We start from the raw sequence: 8,297 nt of genomic DNA, 5'->3' as shown, positions 1-8,297 counted from the left end.
GTAAACCCAGAGTTAGAAAACAATTCAATGACTGCTGTAATTAGGGTGACCATGTATTTATTGGTCTGAGACAAACTGGGTAGTGAAAAGGAGCATTATTAACAATTATGCTGGGGTGGCAGAGGTAAACAGGGACCATTTGAGCCAAGCAGGTTGAATGGCCATTCTAACAACATAAGGTGTTGCATTCATTCATTCACTTAACAAGCATTTATTGTGAACTCTCTTGCGTGCTGAAGGAACTACAGCCACTTGATTTCCCTAGAAATTGAAGTGTGAGCATTGAGTAGCATGTGAAAATCAGGAGAAGTGAGGCAAGTCACAAGAAGGCTATGTATACTAATTTAAGGAAAGTGGACTTTATTCTATAGATGATAAGAAACCATTGGAGGGTTTTTCAGGAGTGTGAATGGTAGAATTTCTGTTTTAAAAACAGCACAAGTTATTGGGTGAGCAGGATGGAGTTTAGACTGGAGGCAGGGAGGCCAATCAAACAGTCTGTTACAAGCAATTCAGTTGGGATATGATAGAATCTGACCCAAGGTACTGAGGCAGTGGGAATGGAGAAGAGAGGGCATGTTACAGTGAAATCTAAAAGGTAGAATTAACAGGATTTAGCCACTTACTATAGTAGATAAAGGCAGAAGACCCCATATAAATCTTAAACAGGATTTTATTATTTATAGGACAAGATGCTGTCACTACTTTAATGTTCATTGGTAGTAAAAAGCTTCCTCAGATCAGTTTATAGAGTTCCCATAAATCCAGTGCACAGGTAGATGATGTAGATAAGAAGTCCCATGTCAATCACCAAGCCAAATATTTTAATTGCTACCATATGCAATGGTCTGTACTCACTATGATGCAAGTACTTAGGAATTAGAAAAAAATAATCACTTTCTATAAAGACACTGTAATTTGAAAATTAAAGGCAACCCCCCCCCCAAAACCATAGCATAATCATATAATCAATCTAATATGCAATATCTCACTTAGTCACAGATCCTACGTCCAGGAACCTCAGCTGTCCAAAATGTAATGAACCAGGAAATAAGCAAAAAGAGTCCCAGAGTAGCCAAAATAAACATTACAAAGACCATGCACTAAAGTTAACACATTTTACTCCTAGGAGAATTCCTCGAGCCTTCACTCAGAGCCGATTTACTCTGTCTTAGGTACAATTCTAATAAGCTTGATTGTTTGGCTTTCCCATTCACAGCTGATTAAGATTGTCAAATTAAAAGGGGGCATCCATTAAAAAGAATAAGATGGACTTGGATGTACTGACATGCAAGTATACTTACTGTATATTGTCAAGTGGGAAGAAGACCCAGTCGTAAAGCAGTGTGCATATATGATTTGATGTCTGTATATACACAAGTGTACATCCACATTTACTGACAATGGCCCATGGGGGTATACATTAGCCTGCCGACAGTGGTTATGCCTAGAGAGTGGGCGCGTGGATATGGGAAGGGAACAAGAGAGGACTTTGACTTTTTCCCTTGGAACGCTTCTGTTTGTGTGTCAGTGAGCATGTATTAGTCTTGTCGTTTTAATATCCATTAAAAGGTAAATTACAGGAGCAAAGGGTCTGTGTTGGACAGTGCTGTTAGAGTGGGCACACTGACACCAAGAAGGAGTGACCAAAATACAAGAAGAGAGCACAAGAGCTCGAAAACCAGGAGTTCCCATTGTGGCACAGTGGAAATGAATCTGGCTATCCATGAGCATGTGGGTTTCATCCCTGACCTTTCTCAGTGGCTTAAGGATCTGGTGTTGCTGTGAGCTGTGGTGTAGGTCACAGCCATGGCTCGGAGCCTGAGTTGCTGTGGTTGTGGTGCAGGCCATGGGTATGGCCCTAAAAAGCAAAAAAAAAAAAAAAAAAAGGAAGAAACAGAAAACGACAGAAAGAAAAAAGAACTCAAAAACCAGAAGAGAATGGAGTTACTTGGTGTGGAGGCAAAAAGTCCCATCCCATCAGTGGCCCCAGAGGATGTCATGCATTCCAAGCCAGCCTAAAGCTGGTGCTTTCAGGGATAAATCAACAAGGAACATATTGCACTTAGTATATTTTACTTAGGAGAGGGAGCGTGTAAAAACTTAAAAAAATAAATACCCACCAAAAGCAGATTTTGATACTTTAGGAAGTAAATTTCAGGGGTCTGGAAAATAGATTTTTGTGGAAACTGTCACTCCCTCAAGATCAGAAGGAAAGGAGATAATAGTTTTTGTAAGAGCAGAAAGGATGCAGATTAGGGACCGTCTATAAACTCGACATTCAACAAACATTGATCGAGAGTCCACCAAGCGCCACTAAGTGTCCACCAAGTGTCACTAAGGATACAAATTTAAAAAATGGTCCCTGCTTCAGAGAAGCTTAAGTCCAGCAGCAGAGGCAGATAAGGAAACAGATCGTGAGCAACGCTGTACAAAGTGAGCAGAGCTGTAGTGGGAACACTGGATAAAGGTTGATGGGAGCCCAAAAGCAGGCAGCCCTAACTCTGTCTCACACTATCAGCAAAGGTGCAGAGACATAAGTGAATGTTCAAAAAATAACTGTTATAGGAGATGCCATTTATGTATTTATTTTGTCTTTTTGTCTTTTCTAGGGCCACTCCTATGGCATATGGAGGTTCCCAGGCTAGGGGTCTAATTGGAGCTGTAGCCTCCGGCCTACACCACAGCTCACGGCAATGCCAGATCCTTAACCCACTGAGCGAGGCCAGGGATCAAACCTGCAACCTCACGGCTCCCTGTCGGATTCGTTAACCACAATGGGAACTTCGGAGATGCCATTTAAACTGTGTTAAAGACAGCCCCTTGGGATGACACTTAAGTTGGGCTTTGAAGATAAGTAGAGTTTACCTAGGGAGACAGTGGGAACAGCGCTCCAGGATGAGGAATAGCCTATGCTGAGGCGCAGAGACCTGAAAATTCTTGGCTCATTCAGATCGCGCATTTCAAATTTTTTCATAAGAAAGGGGTGGTGGTAGACGGTGGTGTCTAAGGACTAGTCTGAAATGACTTGCCATTAGCTTGGAATTTATATATCCTCTTTTATCTTGAAAAAAATCAGTGGAAAATTTGTCTTCAAGTCCACAAATGGATGGTGCTTTAGTATAAAACAATATTCTAAATTGTTTATCATCTGGTAAAACATGCTCCAGGAAAATATATATTTTCACATTCCATGTATAACACTAAATGATCCCGGGGTTCTCATTCCTGATTTGAAAAACACATAGAAGATTGTAAGGGTGCCCTGGGAAAGTAGAGCAATAGGCTGTGAAGGGTCTTGATTGTCACGCTAAGAAATTGGAAGCTTTCTCCATCAGGATTCGGGTTCAATCCCTGGCCTCGCTCAGTGGTTTAAGGATCCAGCATTGCCGTGAGCTCTGGTGTAGGTTGCAAATGCAGCTCAGATCCCGTGTTGCTGTGGCTGTGGGTTAGGCCGGCAGATGCAGCTCCGATTAGATGACCCCTAGCCTGGAAACTTTCATATGCTGCAGGTGCGGCCCTATAAAGCAAAAATATATAAATAAAAAGGTAAAAAAGAAATTGGATGCTGTAATGTCTAGCTAACTCCTATTCATACTTCAAGACTTGGCTTAGGCATGGTCTCCTCCAGGAGGCTTTGTTGCCTACCAGTCCTCTTTTCTCTTCAAGCTCTGTTATCTAACATCCTAGGCATTTATGTATCCACTTACCACACTGTGCTGGACTTAAGTTCTCAGCCTCCTCCACTAGACTTTGATCTGCTTAAAAGCAGTTGTTTTGCATAGTACTTAGCACAATAGATACTGGTATCTGTTGGACTGCATTGATTTAAATCTGAGGACCAGGAGTTCCCACCATGGTGCAGCGAAAATGAATCCAACTAGGATCCATGAGGTTGTGGGTTCGATCCCTGGCCTCGCTCAGTGGGTTAAGGATCCGGCGTTGCTCTGAGCTGTGGTGTAGGCTGCAGATGGAGGCTCAGATCTGGCATGGCTGTGGCTGTGGTGTAGGCTGGCAGCTACAGCTCCGATTTGACCCCCAGCCTAGGAACCGCCATATGCCATGGATGTGGCCCTAAAAAGACAAAAGGACAATAAATAAATAAATAAATCTGAGGACCAGATTCAGGAAGCACTACCTGATTCAAGACAAGACAAGGCGCTCCTTTGTACACACCCTCAGAATCGTGTGCTTTCTCTCTATAGTACGTAAAGCTAGTATGAAACTGTCTGTTTACTTGTTTGTCTAGACTATAAGCCTCTTGAAGGGTGGGACGGTTTCCTCGCCATTGTATCCCAAACATTTTGTATTTGTCTGAAACAGCCTTGTAGGTGATGGATGAATATATAGAATGACTGATGGGTAGCCATGAAAAATTCTCAAGACGGGGTCAGATCAGGGTTAAGAAAAATAACTTTGGAGGCAATTCTGAATGTCGACTGGGGAGTTCCCTTGTGGTGTAGTGGGTCAAGGATCCAGGGTTGTCACTGCAGCAACTCAGGCCACTGCTATGGCACAGGTTCGATCCCTGGCCTAGGAACTTCTGCATGCCACAGGCACAGACCCCCCAGAATAAAATATAAATAAATAAATAAGCACTAAAAACAAACAAATTAGGGAAAAAATACAAAAGAAACACCAGACGTGTGGGTAACAGAGTGTCTTGATAAATGGCCAACTTGATTGGATGTTTATATTTATTTTACTAGGCTGATCTCTTTATTCTCTAAGAATTTCTAGACAGAGGATATTCAGTTACCATATTCAGGAAGCCTTCCCTGACCCCAGCCCCCACCAAGCTGGTGCTTTCGTGTACATCTGGAGGTCACTGAGGGCAGTGACTACGTCTTATTCATCTTCATATCTCCAATGCCTAGGACATGCCTGCTCAATAAATGTTTGCTGAATGAATGAACACAGAAATTGATCTATTAGTATACTGTACTCCAGCTCCGACCAAGACACAGAGGACCTAACGATCCCCAGTGTGCAGCTTTCTGGATTCAGGAAACAGAGCAAATAAAGCAAGACTGGATACAGAGGTACACCGATTCCACAGGTAACACAGGGTAAATTTCTCTCTCTGACCCCTCCATCCTCATTCTGAAGAATAACTCTCATTGAGTGAAAACCAATAAAAGTCATTTTAAGGGAAGTAGGTTTCGAAAAAGCCTCTGCAGGAAGAGAAAGGAGGAGGGGCCCTTCGAGTTTGACCAATTTGGACTTTTTTTTTTTTATGAGAACTTGTAAGCTTCAAAAAACCTTTATGAAATAAAAAGTCTGCTTTTTCCTACTCTCTCTTTCGAGAGGAACCCCCACCCCACCCCACGCATACATGCAGACCAATAGTCTTTTTTGAGATTCCCGGTTTTATAACCAAAGAGGAAAAACTAAATCCACAGTGGAAATAAGAGCTCCTCCATTTCTCAGACTGACAGCAATAGGAAACTTTCTGAAGTGGCTGCAGACAGCTCTCAGAGACATTCAGCCAGCATCGATGATGAGACTGGCCCAGCAATTGAGCAACACACATTTACTGACTACATGCTACAGACAAGGCACAAGGACAAAGTTTTAAAAGATACCCTTCCCTCCAAAAAAGACATAAGAAGCAGTTCCTATCCTCTAAGAAGCTTATGGATTTGTGATGTTAAGTCATAATCAGAAGAAAATTTAAATAATATCCAATTCAATTGTAGTGCAGATAAAATTTATCAAATGAGTAACACAGGCAGACGGTTACAGGATTTTACAGGCCAGAGAGATCATCAGTATTTGGGATGGCCCAAGTGTTTTAGCAGAAGGTAGGAGTTAAGTAGGACATTAAACATGTAAGATAGGATTTGAATATTAAAAAATGGAAAATCACCCATGATATGTCAGGAAACAATTTACTCTTGATTACACCATGAAGAGTATTTGCAGTGGTAAATAAGATTCATTAAAATTTGACATGGATATCATGTGGTATTTGTCTTTGTCTTTCTGGCTCATTTCACTCAGGATGAGAGTCTCTAGCTCCATCCATGTTGCTGCAAATGGCATTATGTCATTCTTTTTTATGGCTGAGTAGTATTCCATTGTGTATATAGACCACCTCTTCCGAATCCAATCATCTGTCGATGGACGTTTGGGTTGTTTCCATGTCCTGGCTATTGTGAATAGTGCTGCAATGAACATGAGGGTGCACATGTCTCTTTTAAGTAGAGTTTTGTCCGGATAGATGCCCAAGAGTGGGATTGCGGGGTCATATGGAAGTTCTATGTATAGATTTCTAAGGTATCTCCAAACTGTTCTCCATAGTGGCTGTAGCAGTTTACATTCCCACCAGCAGTGCAGGAGGGTTCCCTTTTCTCCACAGCCCTTCCAGCACTTGTTATTTGTGGATTTATTAATGATGGCCATTCTGACTGGTGTGAGGTGGTGAGGCTGCCTGATGGGAGGGGAAGGGAGTGGGAGGGATCGGGAGCTTGGGCTTATCAGACACAACTTAGAATAGATTTACAAGGAGATCCTGCTGAATAGCATTGAGAACTATGTCTAGATACTCATGTTGCAACAGAACAAAGGGTGGGGGAAAAATGTAATTGTAATGTATACATGTAAGGATAACCTGACCCCCTTGCTGTACAGTGGGAAAATAAAAAAAAATTAAAAAAATTGACATGGAAATACAGAATTGCAGTTAAAAATGCCTGAAGGCAGATCTGGGTTTGAATCCTGTTTCTACCACTTATTGGTTGAGTAACCCTGTCATAGTTATCTTCTCTGAAGCTCAGTTCCACAAGCTTAAAATAAAGATGGTATTAATTACACCTACCTCATAAAATTGAAATGAAGAGTAAATGAAAGTTACTCTCCACAGTTCTCAGCAAATAAATGCTCAGCAGGGAGTAGTTCCATGATCCTCTCTCAAGGTTAATGTCTGTAGCCTGAAACTTTTGGATATTGAAAAATGATTTTTTTTAATTAAAAAGGTAAAACAAAATAGTCCTATATAGAACAGATAGCCAGGCCTTTCACTTTCACTTTGTCCAGTATAGTAGCCTTTTCCCTGCTGATTTCCACTTAGAGCAAGACTTTAGCATCCTTATTATTGATTTTGAAACATCCCTTCCAAAACATACTCTTCCTAAAGGTATTCTTCCTAAAAAGTGCTCTGAATTCCACTCACCTCCATTGTCATCCCTATGCTTTTCTAGACAATAGAATGCTTCTGGTGGAAAATAAGGAACAGTGCAGACTTCAGATTCATGTTGCTCACATTTATTCATTCATTGATTTAATAAATATTTATTGAGCACCTATTTTAAGCTATCAAGTGGAAACGGACTTCATTTCCCACATCCTACTTGCACCTGTACCTTTCTCTCTTTGTTCTCTCCTGTTGTAGAACAGGAAAGACAGGGGCTCCCCTCCCCTCCTTTTAAAGGCTGGACCTTCTTCACCTGTGCTTTGTAGCCCTGACCCTCTTTGAGGACCTTCACATTGCATGTCTCTTTCCTGTTTCCAGTCTTCCTCTTCAATAGTTCTTTTCTACTCTATTTAAACAGTCAAGTAGCTCTCATAGAAAAGGAAAGGAAGAGTTCCCTTGTGGTGCAGTGGCTTAAAGACTCAACATTTTTACTGTTGGGGCGCAGGTTCAATTCCTGGCCCAGGAACTTCAGCATGATACTTCCACAGGCTGGAAAGAAAAAAGAGGGAAGGAAGGGAGAGGAGAGAAAAGAGAAGAACAGACGCTTCTTAGTCCTTCATCCACATCTTTAGCTCTCACATGCTCCCTCCTCTCTCCTTCCCAAACTTATGGCAAGCGTTACCTACAAACTCTGCCTCTATTTTCTCACTTCCCACTTACTTGTAAACCTGTTATCTGGATTTGTGCCTGCCATTCCTCAAAAACTGTTCTCAGTAAGATCATCAGTTTTTATTTCTCATTTTATGTGATCATTCCCTCTTCAAAATAGATCCTTCCTTTGACTTCTGTGACATCACGTGTTGCTGATTTTTCTTTTTTCTCTTTGGCCATAGCAACACATGTAGAAGTTCCCTGGGCCAGAAATGGAACCTGAACTACAGCAGTGATATGGCCACTAGGCTGCCAGGGAACTCCTGATTTTATTCTTTCTTCTCTAGTTGCTCCTTCTTGACCATCTTTTACAGATCTCATTTTATGCAACCATTAAATGTTTTTCACTTTCTTTCTTTCTTTTTTTTTCTTTTTTTTTTGGCCACACCCTGGCATGTAGAAGTTCCCAGGCCATAGATCAAATTCGAATGGCAGCTGAAACCTACACTGC

This window comes from Sus scrofa, chromosome 17 (genome assembly GCF_054392235.1).
Source record: "Sus scrofa isolate SSC_HxYL_T2T_F1_AM1 chromosome 17, Sscrofa_HxYL_maternal_Yorkshire_Landrace_v2.0, whole genome shotgun sequence".
In the NCBI taxonomy this organism is placed as follows: Eukaryota; Metazoa; Chordata; class Mammalia; order Artiodactyla; family Suidae; genus Sus; species Sus scrofa.
This window is presented reverse-complemented; position numbering follows the sequence as displayed.